General features: G+C 43.8%; 11 non-coding genes across 11 annotated transcripts; 8 read left to right on the top strand and 3 right to left on the bottom strand.

The window, feature by feature from the left end:
• The first annotated feature begins 444 nt into the window (after positions 1-444).
• trnar-ccu (transfer RNA arginine (anticodon CCU)) lies at positions 445-517 on the top strand. The gene has a single exon. It is a non-coding gene; the product is annotated as a tRNA-Arg (tRNA).
• A 6-nt stretch (positions 518-523) lies between these two features.
• On the top strand, positions 524-595 carry trnam-cau (transfer RNA methionine (anticodon CAU)). The gene has a single exon. It is a non-coding gene; the product is annotated as a tRNA-Met (tRNA).
• A 1429-nt stretch (positions 596-2024) lies between these two features.
• On the top strand, positions 2025-2096 carry trnac-gca (transfer RNA cysteine (anticodon GCA)). Its single transcript has one exon. It is a non-coding gene; the product is annotated as a tRNA-Cys (tRNA).
• A 5886-nt stretch (positions 2097-7982) lies between these two features.
• trnak-uuu (transfer RNA lysine (anticodon UUU)) lies at positions 7983-8055 on the top strand. The gene has a single exon. It is a non-coding gene; the product is annotated as a tRNA-Lys (tRNA).
• Positions 8056-9582: 1527 nt separating this feature from the next.
• On the top strand, positions 9583-9656 carry trnai-aau (transfer RNA isoleucine (anticodon AAU)). Its single transcript has one exon. It is a non-coding gene; the product is annotated as a tRNA-Ile (tRNA).
• A 1004-nt stretch (positions 9657-10660) lies between these two features.
• Positions 10661-10742, bottom strand: trnas-aga (transfer RNA serine (anticodon AGA)). Its single transcript has one exon. It is a non-coding gene; the product is annotated as a tRNA-Ser (tRNA).
• A 2700-nt stretch (positions 10743-13442) lies between these two features.
• Positions 13443-13524, top strand: trnal-aag (transfer RNA leucine (anticodon AAG)). The gene has a single exon. It is a non-coding gene; the product is annotated as a tRNA-Leu (tRNA).
• Positions 13525-14419: 895 nt separating this feature from the next.
• On the bottom strand, positions 14420-14501 carry trnas-aga (transfer RNA serine (anticodon AGA)). Its single transcript has one exon. It is a non-coding gene; the product is annotated as a tRNA-Ser (tRNA).
• Positions 14502-20229: 5728 nt separating this feature from the next.
• On the top strand, positions 20230-20301 carry trnaa-ugc (transfer RNA alanine (anticodon UGC)). The gene has a single exon. It is a non-coding gene; the product is annotated as a tRNA-Ala (tRNA).
• Positions 20302-20637: 336 nt separating this feature from the next.
• Positions 20638-20731, top strand: trnai-uau (transfer RNA isoleucine (anticodon UAU)). Its single transcript has 2 exons — positions 20638-20675; positions 20696-20731. It is a non-coding gene; the product is annotated as a tRNA-Ile (tRNA).
• A 635-nt stretch (positions 20732-21366) lies between these two features.
• trnai-aau (transfer RNA isoleucine (anticodon AAU)) lies at positions 21367-21440 on the bottom strand. Its single transcript has one exon. It is a non-coding gene; the product is annotated as a tRNA-Ile (tRNA).
• Between the last annotated feature and the right edge of the window lie 309 nt (positions 21441-21749).

Below are 21749 nucleotides of genomic sequence, written 5' to 3'. Positions count from 1 at the left end.
CGAAGTTTACTCTCTCTGGATCTGACCAGTCAGATTCGTTGCGCTCGCAGGCAGGCAGACAACAAGGGGGGAGCCTTGTGTTCATTGCGCTTAAATATCTCGCAACACTGGCGTATTTTTACGCTACACAAAAAACAGCTGCTTTCCTTCCTTCCTTCCATCTTCCTTCCAGGAAGATGAGACGAGTAATGACTTCACAGCATTTCGTTTGCAGCACAACTTCCTAAACTTGTTTTTGGTCCTGAATGTACATTCTGTGGAGGAGATCTGGAGATCTGGAAAATCCAGCTTTGGATGTGCTCTTTGACTGACAGCCCGGCTGACTCAGTCGGTAGAGCCCCAGTGGGGTTATGGGCCCAGCACGCTTCCGCTGCGCCACTCTGCTCATAGCTGGCTGAGCTGCAGTCTCCTCTGACGCTGTGGGTTCAAATCCCACCCCTGTCAGCCCCAGTGGCCTAATGGATAAGGCACTGGCCTCCTAAGCCAGGGATTGTGGGTTCGAGTCCCATCTGGGGTGGTTTACAGCAGAGTGGCGCAGCGGAAGCGTGCTGGGCCCATAACCCAGAGGTCGATGGATCGAAACCATCCTCTGCTAACAGCTTTTTAGCAACAGCTAGCTGTTCATAATCCAGTGTTCGTTGTTTCCTGTAAATCAGTGCTGCTTGAAAAACTCCTGACATTTTCCAGCTGAAGTCATGTCTCATAATGTAAAGGAACATTCAGTGTGTGCTCATGTTTATCTTTCTGCATTTTCCCCCTTGATGCGTGGGTTCAAATCCCACCTCTGATGGAAGCTGCTTTTCCTTTCACCTCTACTGCTGTAATGTGTATTTTGGGGACAAATGTATTTTATATTTTGTGCTCTCCATGTATGAGTCCTTTCTATCCACAACATCTAACATTAGGAGCAAGGCACTGCTGGGATTTGAACCCAGGATCTCATTATTTACACACAGCACATTCAGGACATTAATGTGACAGTTTATTTTATGCTAAAGAAAATATTTGTCACAGTGGACTTGGCTCATCATATTTTGCTGACTAACTGGTATTGGAATTGTAAGCTCCTTATTTTGGCCTTCTCTTGTTGCCGTATCTCCAAAGAGCTAAAGTCATGCATTGAAAATTAATCTTAATGACCTGACAACAACTCTGAAAGCAGATACAACACATCCAGATAACCTTTGAATTAAACTTCAACAGGTTTGATTGATATATGGACCTGAAGTCAGACGTTTAGGATTACTCTACCTAGAATAGCAGGCTGCAACATGGACAGCTGAACTCAGAAGACGAGAGATGTGAACCCACACACAGGATACAGTAGATTAGCAGTCCATCGCCTTAAACACTCTGCCACCTCAGCATGCAGCGACCTGGACTGTGTGTGAATAGACGGATAGTTAACTGCTCACATTAATGTATCTATCAGCAATGAAGGAGAGAGTCATCGGCCACCTCGTCATGTTTGTTGTCAAACAGATGTGGTCTGAATGTTAGACTGAGCAGCGGTTCTGCTTTGAGTGGCCTTTTGTTTTGATGAACATCTACCACTGATCTACATCCTCTTTGGACCTTTACCTAACCACAGAGGTCGGTGAGCATCTATTTTGGGTGTTATTCTTAATCACTATCACACTGAATCAGATGGCAGAGGTTCCACTGAGATTTGAACTCAGTGGAACTCTCTGTCTGTGTTCCTTGAAGTAACCTGACAAGACACCAGTTGAACATAATCTTCAATCAGTGTCAACGGTGTGGCCAACTTTGTGTCCTTTTAATTACATTTTGTGATTGTTCCTGGAGTTAATGGAGACTTTTGTGGAGGAACTGACAGGAAAGCACACATCACTCTGCAGCTCTCAACAGCAGATGCTGCAGTGAGCCCCGTCCCAAAGCCCTCACCTGTTCAGTCTATTTATGAAACATTTCAGAAGTCTCAGTCTGACCCCTGTGGTTCATACTTTACAGTATGTTTTCAGTCAGACCTGCTGATCTGCAGTGATGGGCTGTGTGTGTTTATGGCGGGTGTAGCTCAGTGGTAGAGCATTTGACTGCAGATCAAGAGGTCCCCAGTTCAAATCTGGGTGCCCCCTGCCAAACACTGCATGGTTTCATGCACAAGCTCCAGCTGACTGTGATGTTTCTCATTTTTCTCATCTCAGCACAGGCTGTCAGGGGTGGGATTTGAACCCACAGCCTCAGAGGAGACTGCAGCTCAGCCAGCTATGAGCAGAGTGGCGCAGCGGAAGCGTGCTGGGCCCATAACCCCACTGGGGCTCTACCGACTGAGTCAGCTGGGCTGTCACTTGCACACATGCTCCAAAAATTTGTAAAACGGACAGACTGCCATGTGTGTCAACAAAGTCAAAGAGCACATCCCAAGCTGGATTTTCCAGATCTCCAGATCTCCTCCACAGAATGTGAAAGAAAAGGACCAAAAACAAGTTTAGGAAGTTGTGCTGCAAACGAAATGCTGTGAAGTCACTACTCGTGAGTCTTGAAACAACCTTCCATCTTCCTGCAGCAAATAATCTCCAGAGATCAGGTAAGAACTCACAACATTCAATTGAAATGATTAGCAGAGTCCTTCTTGAAAACTTCACTTAGTTACATCTAACTCAGCTACGTTAGACAGGTTTCTGAGGAGCTCAGACATCTGGGAGAGACTCGGATTAGAACAGCTGCTCCTTTCTGATGCTCCACTGACTGAGCTACAGATGATTCAGTAACAGCTGAGTTATCTTTAGTCCAACAACTGCTGTCCATTCCTACCACGGGGAGCCACAGGCTTTAGTGTTTTCAGTCCGAACCCCTGTTTTGTGAAAAAGTCTAATTCACAGATTTTTCATCCACTTTGGATCACAAATTTTGGAAAACACTTTCTTTGTCAGGAGTGGGATTTGAACCCACTTCTCAAATCAGAGACCAGAATGCCCTTTAGTACAGGAAGGAGTTTACCTTGAGTCTGGCACCTTAGACCACTCAGCCACCCTGACACGTGGGTCCTGCTGACAGGCTCTGATGAGGAAACAGAAACGTTAATGCTAGCTGTGATAGGACAGTGTCAGCTACACAGTGCACAGCAGTCAGCTGTGTATGAGGCAGCTGAGCTGCAGATCCAGTCAGGGGGCATCACCTGCCTGGTGAACACATGGCACCAGGATCCACTGTGGAAGAAGGCCAGCTGGCAGAGGCAGAGTTCTGCTGGGAAACTTTGGGTCTATAAAGCTATGTAATCACCCAACGTGGGGCTCCACGTCCATGAATATCACTAACAGAATGGGACAGCAAGCACAGCCCTGCTGGACACCAACACCCACAGCTTCCTGCCACACCGTGGCCACAAAGCCCCCTCAGGGAATTGAAATCCCAGTCTTCCACATGACAGGCAAAAATCCTGTCTGCAAGGGGTTAAAACAAAGATCACCCGTGGGTGGGCTCAAACCTCCATCCTTTTGGGTCAACAGCCAAACACGCTGTCCGATTGCGCCACAGAGACCTGTGAGTGTTTCCATGTTCGAGACTGAAGTTCCAGCTAGAATTATCCTAAATTGGTCCATCTTGAATGATTTCCAAATATCTTTGATATGAGGCTTTAACATGGGACGTCCCTGGGTGGGCTCAAACCTCTATCCTTTCAGTTTACACAGAGAACATATCGACACGAACATATATTCACATGACAAATACACATCCTGACCACCCGAATTTATTGACTTTGCGCCCTTTGGAAACTGGAATAGGAATTAAGTTACGCCATATTTAAATTCCGAGTAGGTGCATGATTTATAAGGAAATCAAATATCCATTCACTGAACACTTGGGCAATGTTTTCCTGAAAGCCTACTCATTATCTGTTATCTGTTGCACCACATGCCCATAAAATAGGCTGTAGGCCGACATTATTGTCACTGTGAAAATCAACAAGTTCAACTGTTGCATAGACGCAATAACAATTGAACAACAAAGCGTGGTATTTATTTATTCATTCAAATTTAGAAATGAATCAACAGGCGTGAACTCGGAGCTAAGGAATGACGAATTTTCAATTAACTCTTTCGTTAAAAACAATACCGAATGCCACAACAGAAGATGAACCACAATTCGAGAAATGTCGTTTTCGCTGCAATCTCACGCAGATCCTCAATCATTTAGGACCACTTCGCTTTCCGTAGAAGGTTGGTCCTGTGGGCGGAGTCAGCTAACGTGAATCTTCAAAGGGGAACCGGAAACGGCCGGAGCTGCTCCACACAAACGGGACTGGCGGTCTTTTGTCCCTCAGCTGGAAAGTGAAGGAGCTAAAATGTCCACAGCAGAAGTCCTGCGGGGTTTTGTCAGCAACAGACTCGCCGCCGCCTGCCGGGAGATCTTAGCGGCCGTGGACAGAATGGTAGCCGGATATGAGGAGGAGGCTTCGGGCTTCAGGCAGGAGATCGACCGGCAGAGGAGCCAGCTGGAGCTGCTGCAGCCCCGAGTCCTGATCCACAAAACGGGTCGGTTGTTTTTAAGAGTGAGAAAGGCTGAGGACTGTATTTGGCAGATGTAGAATGAAGCAGCTGGAGGAATAACTGTGTTCATATTGTAGCTAATAAAGAGGATTCATTATTGAATCGTTTCCTCCAGATGTTCAGCAGCTGATGGTGACAAAAGAGGTTCCTACTGAGTTCACCTCCAGTCCGGATCCGGAGGATTCAGAGAGTCCAGTCCTTAAACAGGAACAGGAGGAGGACCAGGTACCAGGACTGGAGGAGACCAGGAACCCTGTGAGGCCGTTTCAGGTGAAGAGTGAGGATGAAGAGATGAATGAACCGGCCAGGAGCTGTGATCCACAGAGTCCTCTTCAACCAGATCCAGATCCAGAGGAAGAGGTCTCAGACTCCTCTGATACTGAAATCAGTGAAGATGATTATCATGAAACCAGAGTGGCCCAGTCAGATGTGAAAATAGATGAAGATGATGTAAATGTTACACGTGACAACAATGAGAAACCCATCAGCTGCCCTGAGCGTGGGAAAAAAACGTTTTTTCTTAAGACTCATATGAAGACCCACACAGGGGAGAAACATCACCGTTGTGAAGTTTGCGGGAAAAGTTTTTTGTGGAAGGGCAATCTTAATTTTCACATGCAAGTTCACGCAGAAGAGAGACCGTTTGGCTGCTCATTTTGTGGCAAAAGATTTAAGCGAAAATATGATCTTAAATCACACATGGTAGTCCACACAGGAGAGAAACCCTTCAGCTGTGATGTTTGTGGGAAAAGATTTAACCGAAAGGGAATCTTTAACATGCACATGAGGGTCCATACAGGAGAGAAACCATTCAGCTGTGATGTTTGTGGGAAAATTTTTGAACTAAAGGCAGGCCTTAAAAAACACATGACGGTCCATACAGAGGAGAAATCTTTCAGCTGTGATGTTTGTGGGAAAACGGTTAATTTCGTGGGAAACCTTAAAAAACACATGGTAGTCCACACAGAAGAGAGACCATTCAGCTGTGATGTTTGTGGGAAAACATTTAAACTAATGGAAAACCTTAAAAAACACATGGTAGTCCACACAGAAGAGAGACCCTTCAGCTGTGATGTTTGTGGGAAAAGGTTTAAACTAAGGCGAACCCTGAAATCACACATGGCAGTCCACGCAGAAGAGAGACCCTTCAGCTGTGATGTTTGTGGGAAAAATTTTAAACTAAAGGGAATACTTACAATACACATGAAGGTCCATACAGAAGAGAAACCCTTCAGCTGTGATGTTTGTGGGAAAACATTTAAACTAAAGAAAAACATTAAACCACACATGAAGGTCCATACAGAAGAGAAACCCTTCAGCTGTGATGTTTGTGGGAAAACATTTAAAGAAAAGGGAATACTTAAAATACACATGAAGGTCCATACAGAGGAGAAACCCTTCAGCTGTGATGTTTGTGGGAAAACATTTAAACTAAAGAAAAGCATTAAACCACATATGAGGGTCCATACAGAAGAGAAACCCTTCGGCTGTGATGTTTGTGGGAAAAGATTTAAACTAAAGAAACACATTAAACCACATATGAAGGTCCATACAGAAGAGAAACACTTCAGCTGTGATGTTTTTGGGAAAAGATGATGAAAGAAAAGCCTTAAATTACACATGGAGGTCCATACAGAAGGGAAACCGTTTGGTTGTGACAACTGTCAAGAAAAAGACAGGATCTTTGCTGGTTGACCAAACGTAAACTGTAACTTGATTGGTCTTTGTTTTTTTTTTTTTGCTTTGCTTTGTTTTGGTTTTTTTTGTCCTCGCTCATTTGTGTTTGGGTCAGTGACATATATACCAGAAAAAGTTTTCTTTTTTTATATTTTGGTGTAAAATGAATATTTTCTAAATCATCACTCAATGTGAGACCTATGCCGTCGGTCTTACAACATATTTTCTATGTATTGTGATATTCTTTGCAATAAAATTCTAAAAATATTTGTGACTTTTGCTGATAATATTTTCTATGTATCCTGTGAAAGTTTTCAGATTCTACCATTCATAAAGGTACGTTATTTTCACGTGTAGCAGACTCTGGCTGGCAGAAATGAGATCCACAGGTCACAGTAAGGTCACGGGGATGCTCTTTCACTTCACTTCAACAGAAAACAGGAACTCCCTCAAAAAAATGAGGGACTTGTTTTTCATTTTTTCTTTATTTGACTGTATCTTTTATTTTCTCGCCGATGAGACAGGCAGGAAGTCGGGCTTTCAAAATGCAAGAGAATCCAGTTGGTTTTCAAAACAAAACTGCTGGCAGCGAGCGCGACGAATATGATTAGTCAGATCCAGAGAGAGTTCATTTCTATCACTCTGGTTAATGAGCTATTGAACTAAAATGAGCTAAAAATGCACTTGCTCTCCCCGTCGGGGAATCGAGCCCCAGTCTTCCACGTGAGAAGTGGAGATACTGTCCACTATACTAACTAAGAGCAAGAACGAGGAACATTATGTGGTGTGTGACTTTTGTGAAACCGCCATATGAAACCCCATAGACTTCAATACACTCTGACTTCATTTACAACAATAACACAAAGTTACAGTGATCAGTCCAGGGACATTTCTGTGTGTCTTTGTGCGCATGCGCTCATCCATTTGAAGCGAACGTGAGAGAGTGTGACGTATGCATCTGTGTCATGTTGGAGATCAATGAAAGAGAGGAAATGCCTTTGATCTCCAGTGACGTCACACAGTCTCGTTGTGGAGTTATTAGTTGTTGATGTTGTTTTGAAAAATCAGCATCAGTGAAACATTCATTCATACACGAGGACATCACGTATAATGTTGGAATAGAAAATCTTATTTTTTCTGTGTGTGCTCCTGAGAAAGAGGCTCAAATCCAAACCCAGGAGACAGAAGTTGAGTGAGTCAGTGAGGAAGAAGCTGCTCGTTCTCCTTCAACAGTTTGATCTGAGGAAAAGTCACTTCCTCAGATCATATGTACGGTAAAAAATTGCTGAATGTGACTTCTATTCTCTTTGCTCTCTTTTTCCACATTCAGTGTTAATTTACAAAAACAACATTAATTCTTGGAGCCATGTTTTCTTCAGATCTAACCCGGATCACTCCAATCAGAGACACTGATGGATTCTTGTGCATAAGGTCTTCTCTCTCTTTGTGAGATCAGTTAATTCATGAATCAACATTTCCCGAACTGAAGCACAGACTTGTGCTGTGAGAGCAGTAAGTGCTATTAGTTGGGGTAGTGTTGGTGATTTCAAATCAGCAAGTTTTATCAATGGTCGGGACGTGGGGATTAAGAACATCTGAACGTCACAAATGTTGCCTTAACCTGAGCACTGACTTGTTAATAATCACAAGTTAGTGGTTGGGACTAGAACCTCAGTTCCTTTAACAGTCTTGATGACCTGCAGTATCAGCCCCTGGCTGGGAAATGGCTGATTGTCCAATTAGCCAAGTTGGAATGATTAATCGAATTTCATTTGAATTATGCGCTCATCAGAAGCCTGAGTAGCTCAGTCGGTAGAGCATCAGACTTTTAATCTGAGGGTCCAGGGTTCAAGTCCCTGTTCAGGTGATGCATCTTCTTCCCTTCAGTGGTTCACATTATAGTCACAGCTGTTAGGCACAAACAGGAGGGGATCATCGGCATAGCAGTGAAAAGTGGTTCCAGTTCTGTTGTTGCTTCTGTCGGCAGAACTCAAAGGTATCTGGCATGACTACGTTTGTCTTTTGAGCTTCATTAACAGAGTGCACTCTGTGGTGGAGGTCATGACTAAAAAGTGGGAGGAGTCTTTGATCTCTTTGATGTCATTAGAACCTTTGTGACATCACAGAATCAGCATCTCCTTTGATGGTTACTGATGGAACAGGAAAAGGTCAGATCCTGATATAATCTTGTGAATCCACAAGTATGCCTTTCTTTGTTTGTGTACCAACAGCCTGAGCTCTGGTTCTGACTTTGTTTTGATGAACCTCATTATTTACACACAGCACATTCAGGACATTAATGTAATTAATTTATTTTATGCTAAAGAAACTTTGATAAGAGTCATGATGGTCAGCCACGTATGTTGGGGGTATTTTAAGATCCAAAATACATCCCTGTACATCAGAGTGGTGCTGTGGTTTAGTTGGTCAAAGAGCCTTGTTGCTCAGGTCAGATGTTGTAGAAACAAACTACTTTTGGGTTTTCATCAGCTGTAGGTTACAACGATCATTTTGATGAACCTCATTATTTACACACAGCACATTCAGGACATTAATGTGACAGTTTATTATATGCTAAGATCCTGGGTTCAGTGTCTCATTGATAAAGTTTAAGGTTGTTGAGTTAAATTCATATAAGTTTCATTAAAAGGACACAGCACTCTCTCTGACCAGTCACTTAACTGCACAGTCTTCATGTCTCCCAGCAGTTCCTTGTTGCTAAAGTCAGATGTTGTAGAAAAAAAGTACTTCTGGGTTTTCATCAGCTGTAGGTTACAATGATCAATATTATAGATATGACAGACAGAGTTCTCAATGTTATCCTGTTAATCAGTGCTGCTGAAAATCTCATGTCGTGTGTATAAACAGCAGAGGATGGTTTCGATCCATCGACCTCCAACATTATCCATCCAACATTAAGAACAGAACAGCTACACACAAACAAAATAATGATGAACAGCCCTTCAAGAAGGGGGACCAGAGGGTGTGTGCCAACTACAGGGTCATCATGAACCTCTGTTTTGGGTGGTGGTTGGATGTTATTGGTTTTTCTTAATCAATATCAAACTAAATAATGGCAATAAAGGTTCAATAAATAAAGGTTGCAGACCCCTGATCGAGGGGTATGATTCTGACTTTGGGTGCAAGAGGTTTGTGTGTAAATCCCAGAGGAGCCCCTCATATGATGTGTCCGCTGTCTGCAGTTCCACTATTCAAGTGTCAGTAAGTTAGACAACATGAATTCAGGAAGGCTTCTCTGACTTCAACAGGTTCTGTTCAATGTGCTCTAACTGCTTATAAATGTCTCACTGGATCAAAAGCTTTGAGCTACGATAGGCTAAGTAATTATTTAAGTTTAATTTGTAAAAATAAGCCGAAAAAACACTTTCCCACAGGCCGGTTAGCTCAGCTGGTTAGAGCGTGGTGCTAATAACGCCAAGGTCATGGGTTCAATCCCCATACTGGCCACAAGCAGCATCTCTGAAGTTGATGTTGTTCTCTTCATATACTTCAATGCAGTCTGAAGTCTTTTTCCAACCAGTGGAACTGCCCCCTGGTGGTCATTAGAAGTGCAGCTTAACTTATCAGATACAACAATAACACAAAGTTACAATGATCAGAGCAAAGACTGCAGATTGATCATTTCATTTGTAGGTCCAACAATCCATGAGGGGAGAAAAATTCATGGCACCCAGAGTGAGAAGCAAACCCCAAAACTAAGGAGCACAAATGCACATTGCATTTATCATACAAGACAAAAACACTTTTTTTTGGTTATTTATGCACTCAAAAGTTTTACCTGTCGCATGATCTCAGAAGCTAAAGCTGCCACACCATGCAGGGGATGTAGCTCAGTGATCAAGATGGATCCAGTCAAGTGCTGGTGGAGACGATGGAACAGACGATAAACTGACAACAGGACATTAAAGTCAGTCACACTCAGAGACCACATGGCCTAAAGGACAAGTCGTCTTAACTTTGTGGTTGGTCAGAGGTGTATTACAGGTGAAGGGAATAAGCAATTTGAAATTTACTAAATATCTTTTTATCTCTCATTTCGGCTTTAACTTAAGAAACAATGCCTGGTATAAAAGGCGTTCATGGAGAAGACATAGAATCTGTGATGTGTTACACTAAGTGACTATAACTCCATAATTAAAAAAGAAAGCTCAGGGAATGTCTTTAAAAGGACCCACAACAGCTGCTGAAACCTGGGATTGAAACAGGGACCTTTAAACCTTCAATCTAACGCTCTCCCAAATGAGCTATTTCAGCACAGCACACAGTAGAAATGACTTCTCATTATTGCTTCCATGACCTGGAAGTGGAACTAAAGGTGTGTCCCTATCACCGGCCTTGATAATGATAACTGAGCATCAGTGAGTGCTCTCCTCCTCTTAGATAAGTCCTAACAACAGCACTCAGCTGTGTCTCTCCCCAAATGGGAAACTTGGTCCATAAAAGGACATAAATGTTGTTGGCAGGATTTGAACCCGCACGGGGAAACCCCAAAGGATTTCTAGTCCATCGCCTTAACCACTCGGCCACAACAACCATGCACAGCAATGCTCCTGTGACTCAGCATTTTCCAGCCTGGATAGTTTTCTCCTCAAAGGACAGGGCACCTTCTTGTTGTGAGGAAGCACAGCTTTCAACCTTTGTGGAAGTGACACACAATTGTGAGGAGCACAAGCGTTGACTGACACAGACGTGGTTTTAGAAAAAAAGCTGCAGAGAAACTGGCAGCACTGATGCTGAGCTGCTTAAAGTGTCTGTCTTATAAACAGAACATCCTGCATTCAAACCCAGCAGTGCTTCACTCTCAGTGGAGTTCCTGCTCATCACTTCCTGTATTACAGCTTTTGCTTGCAGTTTCTGGACAAGACAAAGTGGTTGTTGCTGTGTTGAGCAGATGGAAATGTGGTGATTGACCGCTTTTAATAGGAGACAAACTTTGGGAAGAGTCATGATGGTCAGGCAGTGACATTGGCAACGCAATACTCAGGGCTCGTGAAAAAAGTACCCATTTAAAATCAATATGATACCAAATATGATATAGGAGGAATATCCAATGATTAAAATTAATTATTAAGTTGTTGTGATGGTTCAGAAATTAAATAAAATCGGCCCCCTTGTCCGGCCACAGCAACCGTTTAGCTGTCTTTCCATCTTACATCTTACATAAATAAAAAAATAAAACGTCACTCACTGTTGAAATAGAAAAAAACTTCATTTATAATGGGTTATAGTTTTCAATAAAATAATTGGATTCTATATTCAATTTCTAAAACCTAATAAATATAACCATATAAAACAGCCAAATGACAACATTAATGACGTTTTAAATGACAGGAAACGTCATGTTACCATGACAGCAAAGAGTTAGGGGGGAAGCCCGGCAGCAATTTCCAACGTTATGGGAGTTCTATGTTCGTCAGTCAGGCTACCCAACTCGTCCAGAATGACGAATAAAGGATGCTCCCTGAGCCTGTTGACACATTGGGAGTGAGAACATGTTGGAAAAACATGTGACATGCTTCTTATGTGAGGTGATCATCAGGGATCGCCCCTTTGTTCAGCTCCATTGGGTCGTACAGTCCAATATGTCCCATGTGGTCTGGCAGTGAGGATTCCTGTTTTTCACCCAGGCGGCTTTCAGAATGAGGGTCAGCAATGTAAGGATCTGGTACAGAAGTCATGTGGTTGTGTGATGTTGTGGTGACCCCCAAACAGGACACAACCTCAGTATCATGACAAGTCATGCTGCTGAACAATTAATGCTACAAGCTCTTTCTGTAGATCAAAGCGTTAAGGAGTTCAAACACAGCAAAACATACTGAATGATAAAAATGAAGATTTGAAGAAGGAATTAAAATAGAAGTGATGAACTGTGGATGGCAGCCTGCTGTTGATGCAACCTGTCAGTGTTTCAAGGTAAACATAAATGTTTACTGTTGTATCTGTTAGATCTTCAGTCATTCAGCCATTAATGCTGGATGTTTGGTCCAAAAGTCTCCAAAGTCCTACAGTGAAGGCTTCAAATTCACATCTCTCACAGTGTTATCATGACAAGAGAAAGAATATTTGGACAGACGAAGGTGAGCTGAACACAGACGAGGAAGGGATTCCAACCCACACGTGCAGAGCACAATGGATTAGCAGTCCATCACCTTAACCACTCAGCCACCTCGTCATGTTTGTTGTCAAAAAGATGTGGTCTGAATGTTAGACTGATCAGTGGTTCTGCCTTGAGTGGCCTTTTGCACAGGAAGTGCTTATCTTGTGCAACAATCTGATCTCTCAAATATCCACTCAGCTTGGAGTGATTTATCCTGTGTAGTCATCCTACCAAATTACTGACTGAACACAAATGTACATGTGATGGCAAAAAAACAGCCATTGGGAAGAAGCTGCAGCACCTGAACAGGGACTTGAACTCTGGATCCTCAGATTAAAAGTCTGATGCTCTTCAATAAGCTCTGACTTCATTCTCCAAGCCATGTCCCATCATGAGACATGAGTTTATCAGCAGCACTGATTAACAGGAAAACATGGAGAATGTTGTCTTTCATATCTATAATATTGATCGTTGTAACCTACAGCTGATGAAAGCCCAAAAGTAGTTTGTTTCTACAACATCTGACTTTAGCAACAAGGAACTGCTGGGATTTAAACACAGGCTGCTTTAACCAGCCAACATACACAACCTTTATCTGCATTGAAATCATTCAGCCTGTTACCGGCTCAAGTCCACAGCACTCTACTCAGCTGTTTTTGCTGGATAGTATCTGGTTTGGTTTCACCTCTTCCACAAAACTTGAGGATGCTCCAAAGGGAGACATGAAGACTGTGACAGTTAGCTGACTGGTCAGAGAGAGTGTTGTGTCTTTTTAACACACAAACAAAGAAAGGCATACTTGTGGATTCACAAGATTATATCAGGATCTGACCTTTTCCTGTTCCATCAGTAACCATCAAAGGAGATGCTGATTCTGTGATGTCACAAAGGTTCTAATGACATCACAGAGAGCAAAGACTCCTCCCACTTTTTTGTCATGACCTCCACAGTAGAGTGCACTCTGTTAATGAAGCTCAAAACACAATCATGGTCCTGCCAGATACCTTTGTGTTCTGCCGACAGAAGCAACAACAAAACTGGAACTATTTGGACTGAACTGGATTTGAAACCTTCACTGTTGGACTTTGGAGAAGTGGGTGGTGAACATCCAGTATGAAGTTTGACATCCATCCAGTGGTAGTGTGGCCGAGCGGTCCAAGGTGCTGGATTAAGGCTCCAGTCTCTTCGGAGGCGTGGGTTCAAATCCCACCACTGCCAGATTGTTTCTTGTCAATGAAAACTAATCAGCTAATTCGGGCATTTTTTGTCTCCCTGTGAACAAAAGTTACAGAAGCCAGTGAAAGACGATACCAACACCAGGTGGGCTGAAATGAGAAACATCACAGTCAACCAGAGTTCGTGCTTGCATATGAAAACATGTAGGTTTGGCAGGGGCACCCAAATTTGAACTGAATGAAATAATTTATATCTGTGAAAAAAGTCAAATTTGTAAAAGATGCCACACAGTAATTGCATATGATTAGACATTTTAAGGACTTAAAATTGTGTAATGGTTAGCACTGTGTACTTTGAATCCACTGATCTGAGTTCAGCTCTCAGTGGAACCTCTGCCATCTGATTTAGTGTGAGAGGAATTGAGAATAACCTTCACCTATATAACATGTGAATAACATGCACCCACCACCCAAAACAGAGAGGAAGCTTCACCAGATGGTTTCTCTTTTCCCCTTCTGCAGCAGCTCAGAGCCTCTGTGGTTAGGTAGGTAGATGGATCGAAACCATCCTCAGCTATTCTAACACACAGAAGGTCTCATCATTTAGTGTGTCAGGAGTTTTTCAGCAGCACTGATTAACAGGAAAACATGGAGAATGTCATGTATCACTTTCTCCAGTAATGTGTACAGTTGTCACTGTGCTCAGTGACTCAGTGATGCTGTTGGATGCTTATAGGGCCGCCGTTCTGAAAGTGTGGGCTCCACCCCACTGGTGGGGAACAGAGACATGACAAACTGGAGGAAATGTTCTCATCCTCTTAGAGTCCTAACAGCAGCACTCAGCTCTGTCATACTTTAATGCCTTGCAGATTACAGAGATTCTCAAACAGGCTGTGTCTCTCCCCAAATGGGAAACTTGGTCCATGAAAACAACTAACCGTTGTTGGCAGGATTTGAACCTGCGCGGGGAAACCCCAACGGATTTCTAGTCCATCGCCTTAACCACTCGGCCACAACAACCACGCACAGCAAAGCTCCCAGCACAGCTTCCAACTCTTTTTCCCAGAGTCCATCGAGGGAATTATACTGGAGATGACGAACCTGGAGGGGAAGCGTGTGTTTGGGGACATCTGGAGAGAATTGGACCTGGTAGACCTCCAAACCTACCTGGGTCTGAAAAGGCTGACTGTGATGTTTCTCATTTCAGCCCAGCTGGTGTTGGTATCGTCTGTCACTGTAACTTTTGTTCACAGGGAGATGAAAAGTGCCTGACTTAGTGGATTGGTTTTCATTGACAAGAAACAAACTGGCAGTGGTGGGATTTCTTACCGGAGCTCAGGTAAGAACTCTACTTGTCTTTTCTCTTTTTGCACATTAAACTGTTAAACTTAAGTTCACTACATCAAACTCAGCCTGGACAGATGATTCAGTAACAGCTAAGTTATATTTAGTCCAACAACTGCTGTCCATTTCTACCACAGGGAGCCACAGGCTTTAGAGTTTTCAGTCCTAACCCCTTTATTGTCAAGCAATCATATTCCCATTTTATGCTGATTTTTCATCCACAAAAAGTTGTCAGGAGTGGGGTTCGAACCCACGCCTCTATTCAGAGACCAGAATTCCCCGCTTCACAGGAAGTATCGTAACTTAAGTCTGGCGCCTTAGACCACTCGGCCAAAGTTAATGCTGGGACTGGGAATTGAACTCAGGCTGCACAACCATTTTTATGGACTGAATTTCCATCAAAGGCTCACATACTGAATTAGAACGCTGTCAGTGGAAAGAATAGCTTAGCTCTGACTTTTGATTGCACATCCAGTGCCAGTAGATGCATTGATGAGGGTCCCGACTGAGACCTCAGGTGCATGATAAGTTTAATCAATGACCTGTATTCAAAGCCATTTTCCCTGTCACCCACATGTATACTCAGGTAAAGTATGATATAATTACTCACCCTGGCTTCAGTGAGAATGTGGTCAAACTTCATTGCAACAGCCATGCGCCCCCTCTTTGCAGGGAGGATTCTGGGGGTCAAGGGTGTATCTGTTGTCCATTGCAACACAGACAGACACAGACAAAAAAAAATAAATAAACAAAATGATCCAGACAAACAGTTGGACAAACAAACATGTTTGTTAAAAATGTTCTATGTTTATGACGCCACCGTAAACATTACTGTCTTAGTGTATGATAAATGTGGTGGGAAACATGTTGAACTCAAAGCATCTCATAAACGCAGTGTGTAACATTTTGAATGCCATTAAAGTCTTGCTGCTAATGGCTCGTTGGTCTCGGATGATTCTTGCTGAGGGTGCGAGAGGTCACAATCACAAGTCCCTGACTGCCATGTTTCTTACTGAGGTCTGTCTTCTGTAAAAAGAGGTCAATCACCACATGTCTTTCTGCTAAACACAGCACCAACCACTAAAACACAGTTTCTCTTCTCCAGATGCTGCAGGTAAAGTTTTTAATACAGGAATTGATGATTTTCTTCCGTTTGTTTAAGTGATGAACAGGAACTCCACTGAGAGCGAAGCACTGGTGGGGTTTGAATGCAGGATGTCCTGTGACACAGACCAGGAAAGTTGACCAAAGATAGAACATCTTAAGTGCAGAATGGCCAACGATACATGAGGGGAGAAAGATGTGCGGCATTAATGAGCTGGCAAACCACTTTTGTCATTCAGTAAGACATTTACAATCACTTGGAGCAGATTCAAAGAAACCTGTTGAAGTTCTAGCAGACCAGCATTATTCACATGTAAAGTGATTCCAGTTCCTTTTAGGTTTGAACTCATTTTCCTTTGAGCTGAAGCATCACCGTCAGGAAGTGCACCACAGAAGAGTCACATGGAGGTTTAAGTCAACGTCTGAGGAACCAGCTGAGAAACAAAACCAAAAGAGCCAACAAGCAAATATTCTGTTATTTTTCTTTATTTAAGGGGTCCTGGATTCTTGCTTGGAGCTCTGTAGACCTCCTTTGGACCCGGTCTTTGGGGGAAGCTGGGTTGGCTCTTCTGGTTCCTCAGAGAGGGGCAGAGGGTACTCTGGGGAGTAGTTCATGTGGGTCTGGCCCTCTCGTGCTCGCAGGTAGCCGCTCCTCTGCTGGATGATGAAGGTTGGCGGCAGCAGAGAGGACGTCTCACTGGAGCCCATCTTTGCTGCACCGCCGGAGCCCCAGACGTCAAAGTCTGGGAATAAACGAGAAGGCAGCCAGGTGCTGGGGTCAGGGAACTGGACGCGGGCTTCACCTGCAGGCTGAATGTCCCAAGAAGGTGATCCAGAACCAACCACAAAACCAGATGGTTGGAATAGAGGACCAGAGAGGGAACCCACATCACCACCAAGTCCAGAACCAGGCTGCCCATGAGATCCTGGAGTATTCTGTCCATGGTGGACCAGGCTGACGTAGCTTCCACCCTGAGGCATCAGAGGTCTGGATTGAGCGCTGGGCTGTTGGACTGGAGCTCCAAGCTGCGACATCAGGGGAGGATGTGAACCTCCAGAAGGAAGGTTTGGTGATCCAGCACCACCACTGGAGCTCCAGGAACCAGTGTAGGGGTACTTGTAGTCTGGACAGAGGAGAGGTGGATCAGGAAGAGCATCAACTCATGAAGCACCAAGACCAGTTGGGCTATCCTGAAACTGAAGACCTGGACCAATACAGTGAAACTCAGTGTTACCTGCTTTTGTTGCAGAAGGTGATCCAGAACCAGATGGTTGGACTAGAGGACCAGAGAGGGAACCCACATCACCACCAAGTCCGGAACCCAGCTGAGACTGCCCATGAGATCCTTGAGTGTTCTGTACAGGGTTGACCGGGCTGATGTGGCTTCCACGCTGAGGCATCAGAGGTCTGGATGGAGCGCTGGGCTGTTGGACTGGTGCTCCAACCTGCGGCATCAGGGGAGGACGTGAACCTCCAGAAGGAAGGTTTGGTGATCCAGCACCACCACTGGAGCTCCAGGAACCAGTGTAGGGATACTTGTAATCTGGACAGAGAAGAGGAGGAGGATCAGGAGGAGCATCAACTCATGAAGCACCAAGCCCAGTTGGGCTACCCTGAAACTGAAGACCTGGACCAATAAAGTGAAACTCAAAGTCTTTACCTGCTTTCGTTGCAGGAAAAGCAGAAGCACTGCTGAACAGCAGACACATCCAAGAAAACCTGAAACAGACAAAGTTACTTCAGCTTCAGAACATCAGCATGAACTGAAAGGTGAACCAAGTCCCAACCTCAGAGAAGGGCCCAGCACCATGTTGGAGTCCAGCGGCTCCGATGGTCCTCAGCAGACTGAAGGTCTGGTCTGTTGTCTGCAGGCAGCTGGTCTGGTTTTATACCGGAGCTGCTCTCTGCTCTGATTACACTGATTAACATCAGCTGAGGTCCAATCAGAACCTGAGTCCAGATGGAACGTTCAGGTTCAGTCTGACTTTTCTTGTGTTAAATTGCTTTTAATTATTTTGTTTTTTTTTTATTGTGCATATTTTAAAAAGTACTGAGACTTCCACCTGCAGTCTACCGGCTACACTGGTTGGAAAATCAAGTCAAAGTGTATTGAAGTCTATGGGGTTTCATACAGACAGAGTGAAAGGTATCACGTTCTGAGATGCTGCATGTGGTCAATATGGGGATTGAACCCATGACCTTGGCATTGTCAGCACCACACTCTAACCATTGCAGTTAGCTGTATATGAGTGTGTGTGTGTGTCCATTCAGTGTGTATCACCTGCCTGGTGAACACATGGCACCGGAATCCACTGCTGAAGAAGGCCAGCTGGCAGAGGCAGAGTTCTGCTGGGTAACTTTGGGTCTAGAAAAGCTATTTAATCACCCAACATGGGGCTCAAACCCACAACCCTGAGATTTAGACTCTCATGCTCTACCGACTGAACTAGCCAGGTTGCTACAGTTGTGTGTCACTTCCTCAACTGTTTGAAGTGATGTGTGAGTCTGAAGAACTGCTGCCTTTGACGCATCACCTGATGATGTCATGATACTCACAGAATTAAACTTTTCCTTTGAAGCTGCTTTGAAGAATTTCCAAAATCACATGTGATTCAGATGTAAACACAAAGGCTGCCCCACTGTCACCATTCAGAACAGCTGAGTAGCTTATTGATACAAATACATGTGACCTTGGCGTTATTCAAGGTCAAATTCAGTGGTTTTCAGGACACTTGTTATTTTAATCAAATTATGTACTAAACCGTAACTTCATTGTGAAGTTTTGACGTGAGTTAAAAAAAGAGGCCAAAACATTAGAGAACTTCATTCTCTGTTTGTTTTTCCACAGAGGAAGTGAAGTCACACACCACATGATGTTTCTCTTTCCTGCTCCTCGTTAAAATAGTGGACAGTATCTCTGTCTGTCACACAGAAGACTTCAAACCTTCAAACTACTGATGCACCGATATGAAATTTTTCCCCGATACCGTTATCAATATCTGTTAAAAATACGTTCCCTGACCGGGATTCCAACCCGGGCCGCGGCGGAGAGAGCGCCCAATCCTAGCCGCTAGACCATCAGGGAGTGTGGTCGGTTGGGATCGCCAACCTCGTCCTTCAACCACAACCACATGAAATATTGTGAGGTTGAATGCTGCACGCTGACTGCTTGTGTGTCCAAATGGCTTCAAAGACATCTTTCTGCCATTCACTCCTCCAAACCTTTGGACACAGCTTTGAGCTTTCTCACAGGTGTCATTATTTCAGTGAAGATGTATGTATGGATGTATTCCCCCTGAATCCTGCGATTCACAGCTTCCACCAAATGGAGCCAAATAAGACACAAAACTAATTGTGATGTGAGTCTGAAGAGCTGCTGCTCTTCACACAAGTAAATGAATTCCCCACGTACAGTAACAGCACAATGCCAGCTGGAAACTAATCACTAAACTGTTACAAAGGAAATTATCAAAAATAAATAAAATAAAAAAAAATAAAACACAAAAAACTAAAAAAGCTGAGCAGAGTGCTGTGGACTTTTGAAGGTGCTGTGTTCAGGTGACAGTCTCCTCTGGAATTGAGGGTTCAAATACCACTCCTGACAGTCTGTGCTGTTACCCAGCTTCTTTGTCTGAGGGCCTTCTGGGAAAGATCTTTTTTGTGCTTTAAGTCACATCTGTCCTCATTCAGCTGATTCCTCAACTAACTGTTAGTACAAACTGTTTGTAAATGTTAGCACCTTGAAACTTCCGACATAGCTCTCTCTCTCTCTCTCATTTCAGCATTAAGAAGCAATGTCTATGGCATTCAAACATTCTGTGTGTGAAACCACTGGTGGAGAAGGTGAATCAACCTGAGAGAAATGAGGAGAGACGGGGGGCTCCTGGTGCCATGTGTTCACCATCAGTCGCAGAATCATTTTCTATAGTTAAATTGTTTATTACAGATCGTAGTTCAATTACAGCATTCATTACAGCTTCAGGATGATTCAACTCATCTATAGCGAAGTTTATTGCAAGAAAAAGGTTGTCTGAAAAACTCCTGCAGTCGTCATTACCTTTTTGTTCCATTTCACACTTTTTTTTTTTTAAACTCAAACCACATTAAAACATCATATCCTCATACGCCTGTGCATACAACCTGTCAAGGAATCTCTCGAGTTGTCTGCACGGAATCCTCCTGTGGTTGTACGAGCAGTTTGGTGATCTTCTGTAGGATGGCGACCTGTTTCTTCTGTATCGCTGGCTCCTCTTCTTCCTATAGTCTGGGAAAAAACTGCTAAAGCTACCACACCATGCAGGGGATGTAGCTCAGTGGGAGAGCGCATGCTTTGCATGTATGAGGCCCCGGGTTCAATCCCCAGCATCTCCAGCATGGTACACAGGAAGTCCTTATCTTGTCTAAAACTTAGATTTTTACGATGAGAGCAGAGGAGGATCTTATGAAGGAAGCTCAACAGAGCCGGGCTTTGTTTGGGTGAGCTGGCTCGCCAAAGACGAAAGCTCCAACCAGAGATAACGAGTATCACAACGGTGGTTATCAACTTGGTTTGTCGACCCAGGCTTTCCTCAGCAGGCTCTGTGTGTGTTCACATAAAAACGGCTGTTTACAGGGACCTTTAGATTTTCAGTCCAACATTCTCCCAACTGAGCCATTTCGGGTGGAAGAGTTTGTTTCACAGAATGTGTCAGAAGGGACACATCACAGGCTCCAGTGGCACAATCGGTTAGCGCGCGGTACTTATATGACAGTAACCTGCGGAGTGATGCCGAGCTTGTGAGTTCAAGCCTCACCTGGAGCAGCTGATTGAGCTTTTTGAAGAAAGTTGGTATCTTGTTGAAAAAAAATAAGATTCTGTCATGCCACAAGACTCCTCCCACTTTTTCGCATGACCTCCACCATTGACTATTCATTCTGACTCTGCAACAATTTGATCTACAGAAAGAGGACATGACCTGACTGTGTGTCTCATAAATGTATGAATCCAATCTTTCTTAAAGTGAAGCTGAAATGAATCCTTGTAGCATTAATTGTTCAGCAGCATGACTTGTCATGATACTGAGGTTGTGTCCTGTTTGGGGGTCACCACAGAGGAGGAGCTAGTGAGGACAGGCAGCATTATCAATGTCCTCATCTCATCCAGAAGGTTTCATCAGACAGATAATTGATTTAGCTGTCAGGCTCCAATGTCATGGGAGACGTCTGTAGACCATAAGCCATTTAAAAAAAAAAATCCAGTTTGATGATGATTGGAAATGTCTGTTTATTGTTTATCACTTGTTAGGATCCCCGTTAGCTGTCACTGAGGCAGCAACTACTCTTCCTGGGGTCCAAATGAAAATGCACATCTGCAGTCAAACAGGTTCACAAACCACTTTAACAATTGTGAAAAGGATTCTGTTACAAATTCCTAAACTACTTCAAGGACTCTGCAGCTGGCCAGTATGGGGATTGAACCCATGACCTTGGCGTTATTAGCACCACGCTCTAACCAGCTGAGCTAACCGGCCTGCTTGGATGCTACTAAGGCTTATTATAAAAGTAAACAGAACAAATAGCAGCTTGAACTTTTTGGAAAATTCAGCACGCTAGCATCGGCTGCTGGCTTAGCATGTATTTGTATCAATAAGCCTCTCAGCTGCTCTGAATGGTGACAGTGGGGCAGCCTTTGTGTTTACATCTGAATCACATGTGACACTCATGGAGCCTAAATCAAATGAACATCAGATTGAGACAGGAAACCTCAAAGGTTTGGAGGAGAGAAGAGTATGTGACCATGACTGTCCTGTGAGCTTCATTCACAATATGACATGTCCTCT

This window comes from Echeneis naucrates, chromosome 2, assembly GCF_900963305.1.
Source record: "Echeneis naucrates chromosome 2, fEcheNa1.1, whole genome shotgun sequence".
Taxonomy (NCBI): Eukaryota; Metazoa; Chordata; class Actinopteri; order Carangiformes; family Echeneidae; genus Echeneis; species Echeneis naucrates.
Note: the sequence above shows the minus strand (reverse complement) of the source record. Positions and strands in the feature narration are given on the sequence as shown.